The 18,347-nt window shown below is 37.9% G+C and overlaps 1 protein-coding gene and 1 non-coding gene across 4 annotated transcripts in view; one reads left to right on the forward strand and one right to left on the reverse strand.

The window, feature by feature from the left end:
• The window catches only part of LOC120492897 (piggyBac transposable element-derived protein 4), a 95,562-nt gene that overhangs the window by 68,567 nt on the left and 8,648 nt on the right, over positions 1-18,347 (reverse strand). The gene's annotated exons all lie outside the window — the stretch shown is intronic.
• On the forward strand, positions 5,777-8,283 carry LOC120492913 (uncharacterized). The gene is made up of 4 exons (XR_016146931.1): positions 5,777-5,846; positions 6,072-6,398; positions 6,784-7,107; positions 8,089-8,283. It is a non-coding gene; the product is annotated as an uncharacterized LOC120492913 (transcript).

Below are 18,347 nucleotides of genomic sequence, written 5' to 3' on the forward strand. Positions count from 1 at the left end.
AAAAACAGAAAAAGAAAGAAAGGGGTACCTTTCCTCATCTCTTAAAGTGGGTTAATTTCGATCCTGGCAACAAAGGCACGTCCACCAACGCAGATTTTCCTTTGAGACGGGCTTCATTAACTGCAGGCCATAGCTGGAGACGTCCAGAACATCCACAACAGTCCCAAAAGTAAGCATGCTCATAAGCAACGTGTTGAACAAATCCATATTAATATTGGGATAATCTTATATTCCACAGCTGTGATAGACACACGACAGATACAGACACACACGGCTACTGTTGTATGTCGCCACCGTAAGGCAGCGCCAAAAGTCCCACAGATCTGAGGACAGATAAGATCTGCTGGAAGCTTAATTCATCTGGTAGGAGGTTTAATGACGACCTCCTACAATGATTGATTACAATGATTATAATGATTATAATAATTGATTATAATGATTACAACTTCTCTTTATAAGCATGCTGGTATTTCTATTTCTTTATCTACACAACCTTGCCGAAATGTTTTAATCTGTCACCACTGCCAAGACCCCATCTGGTCTCTGCTCTTCTGAATCTGTTCCAGCTGAGAAACTGCCATTAAAATTAATGATGATGCTAACAGATAGCTTGTCTTTCATAGTCTTTGTTCATTTTATGGAAACCTTTTGTTATTTCTCTACGGTTATGTTTAGTTGTTCAGCTTGTCAGACTGGACATGTTTGTGTAAGGTAAGCTCCATGCAGAAGTCTTTACATTCTTGCTTTGCGCTCAGCAGAAAAAAAGTTGTATACCGCATTTTTAAAAAAAAGTATGTAATGTAAAACCCCAACAAGAACAAGTGTACTTAATCCCAGTGTTTTGTGTTATATGTTCCATACTGACCTTGACATGCTAATGTTAATTTAATTTAAGTCACAGGTACAGTAGTAACATATGGCACCCTTAACATACACTTTGGTATTTTTTTATTATTGTCCCAATAAAAGCCTTTTTTAACCCAGTATTTATAAAGCATCTTTTACTTTCTACTGACTTCTGACCAAGTTTGTCATGTTCTAAAACTACATGAAGATGTTATGGAGTGATATTCATTAATTATTGATTAATATATAACTGAAAAGTGTGTGTAAACTCTGTAAATTGTATAATGGAGTGAGTCAACATCACTGACACTAGAGGGAGCCAGAGCGGAGATAACAACAGCAACCATGTGACCCAATTTCTGGTTGATCTTCAAAATATGAACACAGATTTAGTCCCAATTAACATACATGTACTTGTACTATCCAGCTGTCTAGTGTATCAATTGTATATGTTTTGTTATTTTGACATCCAGTGTCAGTCTGATATTCACTGAGTGCATAAAGTGTCTAACGCTCCACACAAATTTACTTTTTTTCACATTTTTCGCAGGGCACATTCGGGGGGGAATTTTCAGTTTGAACGCACTGCTTGCACAAGAACACAAATTGGGATCCAGCAAAAGATTGTATAAGCTAAGATGGTGCACTAATACCGTTTTTATGAATTACTAAAACACATTTCTTGAAACTCACTTTCTCAAAACCTTAAACACAAAACCAACTTTTCAAACCATATTCAGAGAACCTCTGATTCGTCTGTCAAAATCAAACAATTGAACTGTTTTATCTGTGCTCAAAATCATACACACAGCGAGCCAAAATTATCAACACTGCAGACCATTCCTTAGACACTACATAAATGAATGGAGTTACAGGGGAAGAAAAGTATATGTAACAAAGTAACCAAATTTTCCAATTACGTAAAAAAAGTATAGTCATGATAACGTACAGTAGTAAGACGAATAAATGGTATAAATACTGTACTGCAAGTGTAGTATTGTAATGGATATTGTATAGTAGGCCCATCGAATGTCTGTACTGTATATTCAGCACTTGCATACTGTGAAAATACAGTGACCCAACCGCAAAAGCCAAAAAGATTACAGTAAAATACTCTAAAAGAAACCATGTCTTCATGTTGAGTCCGGTCTGAGGAGTGTGTCCACATCACACACACACCACATCATCTCAGACAAAGGGGAAAACCCTAAAGCAGATCAAGCCTTGAACACATGCTCTTTCTCTTTCTCTTCCTCCTTCTTCACCACCTCTCATACACATACTCTTCCTTCTCTTCCTCTTATATAGTTTCATCCATTACTGGTATCACCATTGAGTCAATTTTGGTACTCTGAACTGACTGGTATTATAAACACAGTTGTTTGAGCACATCATTAGAAATAATGTTTGCCTGCCTGTGTTTAGCATTTTAAAACATAAGTGCGTCACAGTGCGAAATGTGTTTCAATGAGTAAAAATGTGTTTTGAGTGCATGATATTTGCAAACAGTGTTTTAACTATCGGAACTTGTTTAATGTTTTACAGAAAGAGTGATTTATACGACAAATTAGCAAAGGCGGACGTAGTACACAGCTTTATTACTTGAGTGAAAGCACAGATAACCCTTGCTAAATTTTACTCAAGTACAAGAAAAAGTACTAGCAACCTGATCTCACGGGAATTCGTACGAATTTTACGAGGTGGCTAATTTGTAACAATTCATACGACTTCACTCGTACAAATTAGTACGATTTTGCTAAATCGTACATATTTTACGAATTGGCCAATTCGTATGAATTCGTACGAATGACCTATCCCTGACCCCGCCCCTAAACCTAACCATCACGTGGGTTTAGACAAATCGTACGAATTCGTACAAGTGAGGTCGTACGAATTAGCCACTTTTTAATCACTCGTACGAATTCGTACGAATTGGTCGTGAGATAGGGTAGCAAACAACCACAGTCAGATGTCTAGTCTACTTGTTTTTAAAAGTACTTGAGTATCAAGAGTACTTACATTTATGTACAGAAACGTCCTACATGTACTTTTTCCGAAGTAGTAACGGGTACTCACGGTTATGGATAGAAATGTAGCGGAGTAAAGTGTACAATATTTCCCTCTCAAATGTACTTGAGTAAAGTCATGAGTACTCCCCATAAATGATACTCGAGTAAAGTACAGATCTCTCAAAATTGTACTTAAGAACTGCACTCACAGACTGATCTCATGAAGTAGCATGTGTATGCCACGCCAATTCGTATTTCCATTTTTGGCGTGCTATTAAGACGCATAATCGCCTTTCAGCGTGTTTATGAACGCCGTTGACTTAACGTTATATAAATATATGACTTACCTCAACCCCGTCCCTAAACATAACCGTCACTGGGGTTAATGGCATTTATGACTGGAGATTTGACTGCGTGATCAGACGCGCAGATTGACGCGGACGTTAATGGCGTAGACATACACGCATACACACGAATGCACGCGGATAGCTCAAAATGCGTAGAGATAACACGCCACCTGACTCGAAAGTGGCGTGTATGTTTACGCAAAAGTCATGATGTCATGTTGGCACTCAAGCAAATGTACTCTGTTACTGTCCGACTCTGTAAATTAGGCTATTGAGAATTTGGTTCAGAGAATGGGGTTTAGAGTTTAGTGTGCTGTCACACTATCAAAAATGTCCAACTTTCCACTTCTGAGGTCGTGATTACAAGTGCTTTGTTGTCAGAACAGGAATCATGGAGGACACCAGGTTAATTCTTGCCTGTTTATTGGGAAAATCTTATTAAAGACAAAAATTATATTTAGGCCCCATTCATTGTCAAACATAGGCCTAAAAATGAACCACATTATCTATCTAGCTGACAATTCTGGTGTTTTGGTCAAATACAGGCTATTTTGACTGTTTAAAACCTATTCAGATGATTATTCACATATGTAAATATGGACTACTTTAATAGCAAGACGAGGCGATGTAGCTGTTGTGGAAAAACGAATGAAGAACAGCAGTCATGGCAGCAATCGTCAGTTCTCTCCTCCATGTTTAAATTTCATTGTTCACCCAACTTTGGGAACTTGGGTATTCATATTATCCCAAACTTCCCAGTGGTAAGTACAACTTGAGATGGCGTTCATGTTGAATTTCTAACTTACGGTAGTTCTGATAGCATGCGGTCATTTTGAAGTAAGTCATTAAAAGCAGTTATTATCAAATGCCGAACATATAGCGATTGCATCATTACCATTGTATATGCATTAACTAATATTGTAAAAAATATTATTGAACTTGACATGCTTATCACAAAAACTTTGCATTGAAGCAATTGTGCAGAATGAACATGAGCTTCTTTGTGCCTTTAGCAGCTCGGTGAGTCAGAAAGATACCTGTCAGATCTATATAGGTCAGTGTAAGGTATCAAGTCTGTTTTTTTGTTGCTGGCTGAATGCAGTAGGTGGTTTTTTGGTGTACCTATTATTGAGCTCACAAGAGTGCACTCGAGTGTTAGTGTGTATAAAAGTGTCTGAGTGGGTGAAGAGATGCTCTTGTTAAAACTCCCTCACTAGGCCTCAGCGCTTCACTGGAAACTAATGTTGTTTGAACTTTGTGGGAACTAGAACGCATATGAACACTTCAAACATCATTTGTCTTTAAGTGACTAAACCGAGACAAGCTTTTATCCCAGATTCTAGGTTGCTCTAGTTAGGTTGTGCCCCGCGCTCCCCTAAAGGACCAGAAAATAGTCCTAGTTGAATGATTGCATTTTCTGGTCCTTTAGGGGAGCGCGGGGCACAAGAAAAAAACGGGAAAACAAACTTTAATTGTTCATTTGTAAAAGAGAAGTGTATGTTGCTTGTGTTAAAAAATAATACTCTAACTCCATTATTTTTTTAAACAATTGACCCAAACCCCTATGTGTTTTCAAAAGGTGTGAACACAGATGTTGTGTCTTAGCTGTGAAGGAAATGGTGGCCTACCAGAACCCAAAGTGTCAAAAGAAAAAACCCTCTAGATGTAAACTGATAAGAACGAGGCTGTTACGGTTTCTTGGTGGTCTGGGGTCGTACATTGGCACTGTTCTGAATAGCATGCTACAATACTACTCTATTTATGCAGTGGTCACTCACACTTTGGCGAAAGAACCACGTTTGATCAAGTGTCGTCCACTGTGCCCTGTTTGCATATCATAAAGGGTATTTAACAATAGAGTATTTAATACACAATAAAAATACTTCAATATAATATTTGCCAACTTTTACACTGCATGCTTCAAATGTGTTTAAAACTGTCATGAGGAGAGCTTCTCAGATAAACCCCCGGCTCCTCCAAACGTTTTCCTCCTCGTCTACAGCAAATAAACATTCACATTCCAACGTTGGACCAATGTGTAGCCTAATTTCAAGAGCGCCATACAAATTAAATTAATTAATGGGACCTTTATACACTAAGTGATATGATTATTTGAGATGAAAAAAAATTTTTATCAGAATAATGGATACAACCAGCCTACTTGTCCACTTATTTGCTATTTTATTTGACAGATATTATGAAAAGCATGTTAATTTAATGTGAAAGCAAGTTAAAACGTTGAGTTACAATCTGTTGAGTTCACTTGTACATCCCTTACAAACATGTAGAGGACCTGCGATATCTGATTCTGATCACTATACTAAAACACTCGTCGAGAGAGAGAGAGAGAGAGAAAGGGAGACAGGATGGTGTGGGTGTGTGTGGGTGTGTGTGTGTGGGGGGGGGGGGGTGGCTTGAGCATCTAAACTCCAAGATCTACTTCAGAAAAGACTGAAAATGCAAACCTAATAGGACTGTCTTCATAGCAGCTGATTATGAATTGCTTTTAAACGTTTTTAATAATCATAGATGTTTTTGATGTTGTGAAGGAACGTGAGTAGACTATGAGAATTGTTTAAATGGTTTTTCAGAAAAATGATTTGCGACGCATCTTTCTTCTGTCTGTGTTCATTGCTCTTGAACGGTACGTCACAATTAAACTTTAAAATTACAAAAATACAATGAATTAGAAAAATAATAATGATAAACTGTGAGTCAAAACTGCTGTCAAGTTTTATTTCATTTGTTTATTTATGGGTTGTTTGTTTCGTGCACTCTTTTGTGCTTTTTTTCATAAATATTAGCCAATATTTGATATTGAACAGTCTTTTATTTACTTAAAGGGAGTTTGATTGTTTTTTTTGTTCAGGTGTGTTTGGCGCTGGTACAGATGAAGTGAAGTCAGTGTCAGTGATGGAGGGAGATTTTGTCTCTCTAAACACTGATATTACTGAAATACAGAAAGATGATCATATACTGTGGATGTTTGGACCTCAAGAGACTCGTCTTGCTGAAATATATATCCAACCGATCATATATTTTAATAGAGAGAGATTCAGAGACAGAATCCAGATGGACAGTCAAACTGGATCTCTGACCATCAGAAACATCAGATCTGATCTCACTGGACTTTATAAACTACAGATCCTCAGCAACAGTGGAACTTCATACAAGAGATTCAATGTTACTGTCTATGGTGAGTAAATCATTCTCATGATGATTCAGATGGTGATGATACTCAAAAATAAAACTTTTGATTAATCTGGATGTTCATAATTAGAACTGACAAAAGTAAAAACCAAAACCCATTTTCTACACTGGGTTTTATACATAAATTGATAGTAACTAGTTCTTATACAAGGATTCAACACATTGGTGTTAAAGTGTGAAACAATGTTAGAAAAGCTGCAACTCCATGTTTAGAGACTCATAGTGAAATAAAGTTTAGGAGAATAAACTGAATTAACTGTAATTATGAATGAATAAAAGTTAAGGCATGTTTGAAAATCTTACTTACCAATGTCTAGATATCATTGATTGTTCCTTAAATAACATTTCAGTTTTTATGTTATAATTTCCAGCTCGTCTGCCCACTCCTGCCATCACCAGGCACTTTTCATCAGTTCAGAATACTTCATCATCATCATCAAGATCATCATCATCATCAAGATAATCAGAGTCCAGATGTTCACTGGTGTGTTCAGCTGTGAATGTGAGTCATGTGACTCTCTCCTGGTATAAAGGAATGAGTGTATGGTCCGGGATCAGTGTGTCTAATATCAGCATCAGTCTCTCTCTACCTCTGGAGATTCAGTGTCTGGATGATTCCTACAGATGTGTAGTGTCTTATTCATTCACCAACAGAACTACACACCTCAACACTGATCTCTGTCACACATGCTCAGGTTCGTCAGACTTCAGTATTTGCTGGATGTTAATGTTGTAAATACTACAGGGAAAAACTGTTGAGTTGATCTTACTTGGCTTTAAAGATTTTGTTCAAAAGTTTGATCTCAATAACCCATCTTATAGTGTCTTTATAGTTGAACTCGCATATACACTTCGTCACATTAACACACTCTTAGAAGAAAAGGTTCTATCAGCGCTACATATTTGGAACCCCTAAAAGGTTCTATACACTAGAGCCAGACCGATATATCGACAGACCCATATTATCGGCCGATATTAGGCATTTTCCAAACTATCGGTATCGGCAGTTATAATGGCCGATAAATGAATATTTCAAAAATAAAATAAAAACGGACGAAACACGCTTGAACCATGTCATGAGAGTTGGAGTTGTATAGTTTGTCCACCAGAGGGCACTCTACACCATTCCTGTTGGCAACACTCGTTGAGTTGGACACGATACATACATTGCTTGAATAACAATCAAAAGAACATCCCCATCAGTTCTCTTAACTCAAATAAGCATGACAAAATTTGTGATTATCATGTCCAGTTTAAAAAAATAAATAAATAAATAAAATGTCGGCCGATATATCGGAATATCGGATTTTAAAAGCCAAAAATATTTGTATCGGTATCGGCCTTCAAAATCCTTTATCGGTCGGGCTCTACTATACACTCTTAAAAAAAGGGTTCCTCTGGGTTCTATATGGAACCCTGGGGTTCCATACTTGGCCAATAGAACCTTTTACCAAAAAAAATTTTGGATATGAAGCGGGGGATGGAACCATTTCTGGTTCTAAATAGAACCATTTCTTCTAAGAGTGCAGATTTATGTTTGGTTTGTATTTTATCTTTTCTGTTACCATCCCATCAAATATCTTTAGTTCAAGATGATGATTTATATTGAGATCTTCAGCTCTCTATAATGTCTTGATTGAGTCTTTGATTTACTGTTTTCTCTTCGTTATTTACAGACGTCATTCAGCCGTCACTTCTTATTCCGCTGTCATCAGTTGGTTTATTGATGGTCTATGCTGCAGTTGTGTTGGTGAAATACTGCAAAGAAGCATCACAACAGGGCAAGTGTCGCCTTATTCATTAAACGAAGTCTTTCTGGGTGAAGATAAAGTGTTCAAAAGATGTGCTGCAATTTATGTTAAAACCGATTAAGTCAATTGTAAATGCAATTAAAATTGTACATTAATTTTTCCATTTACAAGTTGAATTGATCATTTTTAAAACCGCATATGAAAACAGTCGGTACGCTTTCTTTACATAACTTAAACTTTAAACTCTAAACGTGTGCCACTAGATGGCATTACAACCCTTTTTGCTTTATTTACTCGTAACTGCTGATCAGAGCAGGATGAGAGTGTGATACTGATGTTAAATACACAAACTCTCCTCACACTGATTCACACATGTTTGTAGATCTGACAACCACAGAGTCTGAATACACACAGATCACCTACTATCTTCAGACGGGAGATCTGCCACAGGTCAGTATATACTTGATCATTTATTGTGGGAGTCTCAAACTGCGTCCCAATTCAGAGACGCATCCTACAGAGGCCGCATTCAAATGCCAATTGGCCCAATTCGAAGACTCCTCCAAAATGAAATAAAGGATACAACAGATGGATCCTTCACGGCCTATAATTCACTGCGCTCCAGTGACGATGGGATTTCTTTGATAAATTGATAAATTACTTTTAATCATAAGTATTGGGGTTTAACTTAATCAAATTTCTTATTATGATAAAAATTTAAAAACTTTAAAGCGGTTCAAATGTTGACTTCTTATTCGCGATATATTCCATATACAGTAATGTATATACAAATTTAGACAGATTGTGACCCGTTTGTTTTGTTTTCAGACATGTAAATATAACTTTTGTTAAAAAAAAGTCCGTAGGCTACAAACATTGTCCAGTACTATACCATCCCATTTTAAAACGCTCGATCCGATCCACATGGCCTTTTGACTTGGGACTGTCAGAGTCGGCCATTTTGTACAGTGTTTCGCCCTCATTCGAGGATGAATGAACACAGAACAGTGAACGAAACTGCTCATCATTAGGCTCATGGATTTTTGGTTTCAAGCATTTCTAAATCATATTCATTGGTTATAGATCAGAGAACTGATTTTGTGATATGAATGTTTTTGTCCGTCTCTAACAGAAACCATTGCTAGATGTGGGCAGAAAAGGGACAGCTGTGAACTATCAACTCATGCAGTGAAGATTACTGGAAAAAAATTTTTTCACAAATTAGACTCAGGCAACATTTCTCCAGTCTTCTATTGTTTAATACTGGTGTGTGAATTGTATAGCCTCAGATTCTTGTTCTTATCTGACTGAGTGTCACTGTTGTGTTTTCTGCTTCTGCTTCTGCGTTCGATATGTTGTACGTTCAGAGATGTTCGTCTGCAGAAATCGGTGTCGGTAGTAACGTATGGTTATATGTTACTGTTGTGTGTGATGTTGGAATCGCTGGTCTAGTTGGAGTTTATTGCTTAAATTTCACTTAGTTTGAAATTCTCAGCCATTACCTTCACATTGAGTTTAAATTAAACAAACACCTGAGGCTACGAACAGATTTAAAACCATATAGCAATTCACGAGTTCACACTTAGAAATCAATCAGATAAATTGGTAAACGTATTTGGCATGCTGTCCGGGGAGAGCTCCTCTGATCTTGGTAATTGGCCCGAACGCAGAGTATGAATCAAATAAAACAATTACAAAAAAATATACTATTATTATTGACAATGTTATTGACCTCACTTATTAAAATTTCCGGGTGACTTCAAGTAAATAGGAGGTCAAAGAGGTTAAGCTGACAAAAAAAGTGAGATGGAAATAATGAAATAATCCATCCACCCGGTTATTTGTTCAGCTTGTCAGATAGGAGATGTTTGTGCAGCTAATTGAGGAAATTTTCCACTGTATTATACATTTTTAGCTCTGACCTAAGCAAAAAACTGCACTGAACACTTCATGTGTTAATATCACTGTTGCTCCAATAAACATTTAACAAAAATCAAGCAGGAATCTTTTACTTTTTGCCGAATGCTACAATCCAATCATGCAAGTATGTCATGCCTTAAAGGAAGACTAAAATACATACATTATTTCACTAACAAATAGCTCAAAATAGTTTGTTTTCTTGTGTAAAAATCAAGACACTAGAGGGAGGCAGAGCAGAGACTGTCAACTTGGACACAGCCAATCATCTCATCACAGTTAAAATCCTCTTTGGATTGGAGTTCGATTAGGACGCAGCATTGGCTGTTCCAGCCTGTAATATAAGCATGTTTAATGCTATTTAACCATAAGAAACCACATTTATGGGGAAGTTCAGTTTGATTCAGGTTTTGTTGCTAATATGTTATGTTTTGATACAAGGATCAAAGCCACATTTTTCTTGCTTCGAACGAAGGTCTTTGAAAGTGTTGCATATTTATTTTTACAAACACAAAAAGGGAAAAACATGGACAATCCTTGAAATTCATTCAGCCAATACTTCCAAACAGCGCTCAAGTATGGCTCCCAATCCTTTGAAATCTTCCATGTCTTAAATCCGTATATCCTTAAACAATTTTCTCATTTCTGACAGCCATTGATTCCTCTCTTGAATCCCTTTTTAGCTGTAAGTGTTTTCCAGTCAAAGACCCAGAACCAGATATGAAGAATGAAGACCCGGAGTCAGAATTATAAAAAAATACTGAATATAGTTTGCAGTTTCATCAGCAGAAGTCACTTTCAAGACTCTCACAGGAGTTCATAGGCCGCCTCCTTACAGTTACAAAGACCACAGCAGTTACTGTATACCATTTCCAAGGTCTAAGATGCGTCATTGCTTACACGCTAAGAAATAAACACAGTAATTTTCCACACATATACAGATAGACGGAAGCATATCTCCATCGATTATGCCTCTGAGACTCAGAGGCTCGTCATGACCTTCCAGGTCGCAGATTTGGGTTGCTGGGCGCCAGTATGTCCAGAACAACTCCAATAATGGCAGTGGTTCCTTAACTATAAACAGGAGAGTCGTCTCAAAACATCACGATAATGCCCTCAAGGATATTTGGTACCTTACATCAGCATGCATTAAAGAATATGATTTCACAAGCATAAGCACAAATAATATATATATATATATATATATGCTGAAGAGGCAAGGGATTTTGACCACCCCCTTTCATAGCTAAAACACCATGTGTCAGGTAAAATATACAAGGACACATGGTATAAGGAGGAGTGGCTTTAAAGCTAAATTAAACAAAGAAAACTCCAGGTAAAATATACAAGGACAACTTCGAGTAATTGCAGTACAGGAAAACATCAAATAAATTCTTAAATAATACAGCACTAAAACAGAAATAAGCTGAGAATAATATTGATACAAATTGAAAGCATATTGAATTACATCATGTGAACGACGAGTAGTTTTTGGGAAATTCAGGATTTCCCTAATCAAATAGATAGGGCTTGTTTGTAAATGCCTAAAATAATGACTCGGAGGCGTTGCAAAAATGGCTGAAAGTGAACAGACTTTTTATTTCAAATGTGGATTTTTGACAAGGTTAAAATGATATTTATCAATTCAAATTTAGGTCTTGGTCTGTTAAAGGTGCCATGTGACATTATAAATCAAATCCTACTCCATAACAGATGGGGGCAGTATACCTCCAGAAAATGAGTTGTGCTCCTACCATCGCGCATGTTATTCAAATCATTTGACATGATAGTAACGTTAAAAGGTTGGAAGACCGCAGTTTCACGTGGAGCATTTGGAGATTTTTAGAGATCAGAGACTCAATGAACAACATCTCAATAATAAATGATGAAGACCGCCTCATAGACGCCTGTCTCAAAAACAATCTGTTGCATTTCGACGATATGGGAAAATAAAAGCTTGGGCAATTATTTGAAGTTTATGGTATTAGTTTTGTTCATATTACACTTTTATTGTTAGTTTGAATTAATTTGACAGACAGCATTCGCTGATGTTGATCAAGCTAGCGCCATTCAGAGCTGCCAACTCTTAACGAATTCACCGTGAGACACACGCAATTCACACTTGGCAAGCAGGTTAGTTAAGCTCTCAGATTCTGTCAATTTTATTACGCAATTTAAAGAATAAATACCGCTTTTGCGCTTGTACATGTTACACCAGAGATCCCTAGCGCACGTGAACCGATCGTCTCTACTAGCTAATGGAAAAAGGACATGAACTATGTTGAAAGATACAGTATGTTACAACTTACCAAAATGTATTCCTCATGCATAATGTCGACCAATCATTTTTTGAACTCTTCCCTGAACTGAAATGTAGTAATGGGCTGTATTTCCACACGACTGACATCAGGTTCAAGTACACACACAAGCTGGCGCGAGCGCCACTCACTCGTGTACTGCAGTTTGGCTGGTGGTAACGCTGCCCGCCCGCATACCGCCTCCCATGGCCGGAACTGGTATTAGGACACCTGCCGGGCTGGGGCTAGTAATTTAGCATGCTAATTCAGGTTAACATCTCGGCAGCACTATAACTTGTCAGTTTTTTAATGACATCATTCCACTTATTTCTTCTCATTCTTTTGATGCGTGTAGCTCGTTTTTTTTTTTTTTTTTTTTACCTCAATTATTCTATATGGCACCTTTAATGTTTTTTAAAGCAGTCTTATTTTAGGCCAACATTATTTTGAGATAAGACGTTTTGCCACAACACTGGATTAAAGGTCCAAAATAACAAATACACTAATGTTGTGTCTGACATAAAAACTTATCACAGCCTCTAAAGCAGACAGAGCAAACACACAAGTACATTTCAGGGCTGTGTTTCCTAAAAGCCTCGTAAGTCTAAGTATAACATAGAACCATTACCATCATTGCTCTCTACGTTCAACTTAGCTCACAATAGGGGCTTTCGCACAGGAGGAATGGTTTTTTAAAGTTCCTAACTACTGTCAGAAGTACCCTTTTTTGGCGTGTTCTCACAGAAAGGAACTGGGAAAGCCTTTGGGAGCGACTAATTTAGCTCCTACTTCCGAAACGGGTCTGTCCCGACACAACAGGAAACCCTTAAACCTCACTCCCTTCTGGGTTATGGCAGCAAATGTAACCGGCCCTACTCAACCCGCTCCTAGCATGATTCAAACAGTGGTCTCTATTGTGGGAGGCGGGCATGCTAACAAGGGATGCTAACATGATCGCAACCCCCATAGCATCAGTCGCTAACACACCTCTTGAGGCCAGGGGAGTGAGGTTTACATGCACAGCTCTTACTGGCCTACGTCCACACAGGCACTTCTCAACCTTTACGCTAAGGAGGAAATCCTTTGAAGGAACCAAGTAAAACATGGTAATGTATTTATGCGACATTGGGCTAGCCTAGAAATCTAGACGCACCCTAGCGGCAGCAAAAATAATTTTGCAGCAAAGTGTGGTCTAGCAACTCTCCGTTGGCTCTCGAAGTGGAAAAACCAAACTCTGGTCCGGCCAATCACATCGTGTATAGAGTTGGTGGGCGGCCTTAACACAATGACGGCAGAGTTGTGACGGTTCTGCACCGTGATTTGAATAGGTGAATTACTCGATACTTGAAAATAAACAAGATGCAGCTGGCGAACGGCGGTCTTTCGATTCGGCTTTGGGCGCGACTCGGATGACTTCGAGTTAAGAGAATGTCACTTCAGAGTTTTGACGACCGGATACAGCAAAAGTTTAATATATCAACTTGCTCCGCTGGAGAGAAAACCATGGGGAAAACGCATGGGACTCACTCATGACTCACTCATCCACAGTCATTCATTGCTCTGGTTGGTTAGCGCTATCCTATGGCGTGCAGAGGGATATTGAAAGACAACCTTTTATCCCGGCCCCCGGATTGAGGTATGCCAATTGTGAGTTCCCAGACCTAACATCTTGATAGGTCTGGCTTGCCAGGCTAGACATTGGGCATCAACCACACAGCAAATGCTAGAATACTTTTTCACCTACCGTTTACTTTCTTTAACAGTTCTATATAATAATGTATAAGATATGAACACACTGGTACGTTCGACTGGAGAGCATAGTAGAAAGAAAAAAAAATACTACGGAAGTCAATGCTGATCGTTCTTCAAAGTATCTTCCTTTGTGTTCAGCCGAAGAAAGAAACTCATACAGGTTTGCAACAACTTGAGGGTGAGTAAATGGATGTATTTGTGTCCAAGATGTGTCCCTGAGCAAGACACTTAACCCCTAGTTGCTCCAGAGGCGTGCGACCTCTGACATCTATAGCAATTGTAAGTCGCTTTGGATAAAAGCGTCAGCTAAATGAATAAATGTAAATGTATTTGGATGGAGTATCACTTTAACCCAAAGATCTGTCTGTGGGAGCTTTAAACAACAGATACAGCATTGTTAGGGGCTCCTGCAATACAAAAGATACCCTACCGGACATTCCTGAGTATTGTTGTTCCATTGTTTGGTTCACACCCATCATATTTCTATGGGCCATAAATCTGTATCGGCTCACAAATATACACAATCTATCAATATATATAGATCAGGATATTCTTTCATTTTAAGGTATACAGTAAGTCATTATAAAGTATACATCTCATATGCTGAACGTACTACTGCAGCATTAATTATTATATTAGTTAATATTATTGAACTTGAAATACTTAACACAAAAAAATATATATTTTTGATGCTTTTGCATTGAAGCAATTGTGCAAAAGGTTTTTTTTTATTTCATTTTTTTTAATGCAGAATGAACATGAGCTTCTTTGTGCCTTTACTAGCAGTTCGGTGAGTCAGAATGGTACCTGTGGTCAGAAGTCAGATCTATTTAGGTCAAAGTATCAAGCGTTTTTTTTTGTTGCTGGTTGAATGCAGTAGGTGGTTTTTTGGTGTACCTATTATTGAGCTCACAAGAGTGCACTCGAGTGTTAGTGTGTACAAAAGTGTCTGAGTGGGTGAAGAGATGCTCTTCTGAAACTCCCTCACTAGGCCTCAGCGCTTCACTGGAAACTAATCTTGTCAGAACGTTGTGGGAACTAGAACGCATATGAATACTTCAATACAGGTAAAGGTAAAAGACTAGTTTGAAAATAGATTGTTTAGTGACATTTACTATGGAACATTTCTAAAGCTTGTGTCGATGACGCAAATACTGCCAAAATAAATGCGTCTCAGAGCGTCATCTGTATTGAAGTGAATGCACCGAGTCAAGCTTTTATTTCAGAACAAAAGGAATAAATGTCCCAGTTGAATGATTGCATTGTCGGGTTATTTATGAACAAGGTGTGAACTGAGGTACAAAGATGAAAACCTGCTTCTGTTCTCGAAGATTGCAGCTGCTCATGGTGTGTTTCGATAGACAAATATGGAAACATAATACAAACATCATTCTAGCCTTTGTTGGTTTTGAATACACCCATTTTATCAGCATGGTCATGTGACCCAAAACTGGTGAAGGTTTAAATTATGAATGTAGCTTGTCATAAATGTTGAAGCTTGGGGAAGAAAATCATTTTAAATGTAAATAGCAGAAAACTTTCAACAGTTTGTGAAACTTTTTGACCTGATGGTGGCACTGGTTTAAGTTTGAGAGCCACTATGAGACTCGCATTGCAGATTACGAACTGAAAACCTTTTGTTGCTTGGCCACTAAGTTTATTTCCACAAATAAATATGAATATGAATATAAATAATCATGTTGAAAACAGATGTCTTAAGGTCAATTCACATGCCACAGACGCTGACCTGCAACAACAAACCCTTTGTTGTGCAATCGTGAGAACGTTACAGATGTTGTGTCTGAACTGTGAGGGAAATGGTGGCCTAGACCAGAACCCAAGGTTTCATAAGAAAAAAAGCGTCTATAAGAACAAGGCTGTTTCGGTTTCTGGGTGGTTTAAGGGTCATACATGTCACTGTTTGCAGTTGTAGCATGATACCATTCTACTCTATTTACGCAGTATATATTATTTACTCTGTGAACATAATGTAAATTTCTGTATTCATACCTGGAAGGATCCTGATGTTGCCTATAACATGACACTTGTTATTGCCAACTGAAAAGTTAAATCAATGTTTGTTTGGTCACTCAAGAATTCACTTTACTGCATCGTGTTGCTTAACCCCTTAGCTGTCACCCCCTTTTTGAAAATGGGGGTTAAAATGCACTGTTCAAACATAAATGGTTGTAATATAAGAATGCTTTGGGATATATACCCCAAGTTTGGTCTTGTTTTAAAGAAAACACTCAGCAGATTATTGCTGAAGTGAAATCACTTCAAAAAATGAAAGTATGAAAAAGTTATGGAAGTTTAAATTTACAGTAAATCAAATATACTGTACTATATTTTTTTATTTTATATAAAATATATATTTTACAAAATATTTTTACCTCTAAAATTTCTATAAAATCAAAGCCATAAATCTTATTAAGTTATGTTCCAAATTTGAAGATGATATCACAAAAATTGAAGTTCCCATGAGATTTTGTTTAGCCGTAGTACTAAAAATAGCCATCGGAGGCCGTTGAATTCCATTGAATTTTGTTGTATACATTCTGCCTTAACAAATTAATACATTTCTGTCCAACTATCAATTCGGAATTTGGAACCTTGAGACTCAGACCTTTCTGACAATATGTGTTTTGTCAAGATTAGAAAAGGTTTTGATCATAAATTATGAAATATAATGATGCCCAAAAGGGGAGGAGCCTGATAAAATAAGAACCGTTTCTATGGTAACACAACGTTCAATTATAAAACAGATTTCACACGATGAATTCTGAGTTTATAAGCTTTCAAATGATGCCTAATTTATGATAACTACTAAAATATGTGATATAATAAAAAAGGCGTTCACAAGCATTTTAACACGCACTCTCCATTTTATCATCGCAAATAACACAAATTTGACTCGACTGACAGACTCAATAACCGACAGTGAAATGAAGTAAATTTGTGTGTAATATAAAAGTCCAGCCTTTGCACTTGAAAACTATCTAAACTCTATATAGTTTTTATGAAGCAGCGCTTATTGCGATGTAACAGCAGTGAGAGATATGAGACTCTACTGGTGGTGACGGATCCGCCCGCAATATCACGCACACAAATGCTAGTGACCAGCCCGTTCTCATCCCGAAGCGTCATATACGACGACGCTTTTGCCAATGCGTAGACATCCAATGCACATGGCACCCTTTAGCGTCAATATGAGACGCAGATATATATGGGGCAGAAATGTTTTCTTTTCTCAAATTATTTCCCAATTAATGCATGTATTTAACAGCATTAAATTTAAACTCTGTTACACATACTGTAAACTGTTGACTGTCGGTGTTTGTCGATGCAGTGTGAATTGGTCTGTATATGAAAGTTTTCATCTAAATGAATCGCTCAGGGAATCATAGCAAGGACCATCACTGTGGCCAACACCCTACAAACGCTGATTCCACCTCAGGAATTTTCCCCGGGAAATGAAAGCTTTAGCATAAGTTCTGCCAGGAAGACTTAATTACCGTGTCACTCGTTAAACTTCAGGTTATCCAATCACGTTCTTATTCTTGTCGTATAAAAGATCGGTACACATGTTTGAGTTCGCAGATGCCGATGCGACAACAACCTCCACCCTCCCCACCACCACCAGAATGGTCCCGTCTATACTTCCCTGGGGGGGTCGGCTGCGCCCCTGCCTTCGTCTCCAGGCAGGAAATGCTGATCCGCTACCCTCGGATTACGATCTATGGACGGGGTCTACGCCAAAGAACTTTGCAAATAATTGCTCGCTGGGCTGCCAATAAATGGATGCTTTGTTACATCATTTTATCTCCTAAGTCTTTCTAGTAGAAATAGGGATTTTGGGATTGTTTTTTCGGGTGTTTCCACCACAGGGATCAGGGTCTAAATGAAGATCCGGGTAAAAAAGGCCCTGATTGTGAGGTAGTACTTTTTCAATTAAAGGAACTTTTGGGGGTGGGACTTGGGCGCTGGACATGCTGATGGGAAGAGTTTTTGCAGCATTTTGATTCAACCGCCATTTTTAAAAGTCTGTTGTGGTGTGTGCTGTAAGAGTTGTTTGCAATTCAAATTAACGAATGGAGTTTTAAAAATACAACAGATTGGCCGGCGACGAGGTTTAGGCTTATTTGAGTTTATATGCGGAGCACGAAATCCATGCGGGAACTGGAAAGTTGCTCACAGTTCTACGTCACTGGACTAGAG

This window comes from Pimephales promelas, chromosome 2 (genome assembly GCF_988280905.1).
Source record: "Pimephales promelas chromosome 2, fPimPro1.hap1.1, whole genome shotgun sequence".
In the NCBI taxonomy this organism is placed as follows: domain Eukaryota; kingdom Metazoa; phylum Chordata; class Actinopteri; order Cypriniformes; family Leuciscidae; genus Pimephales; species Pimephales promelas.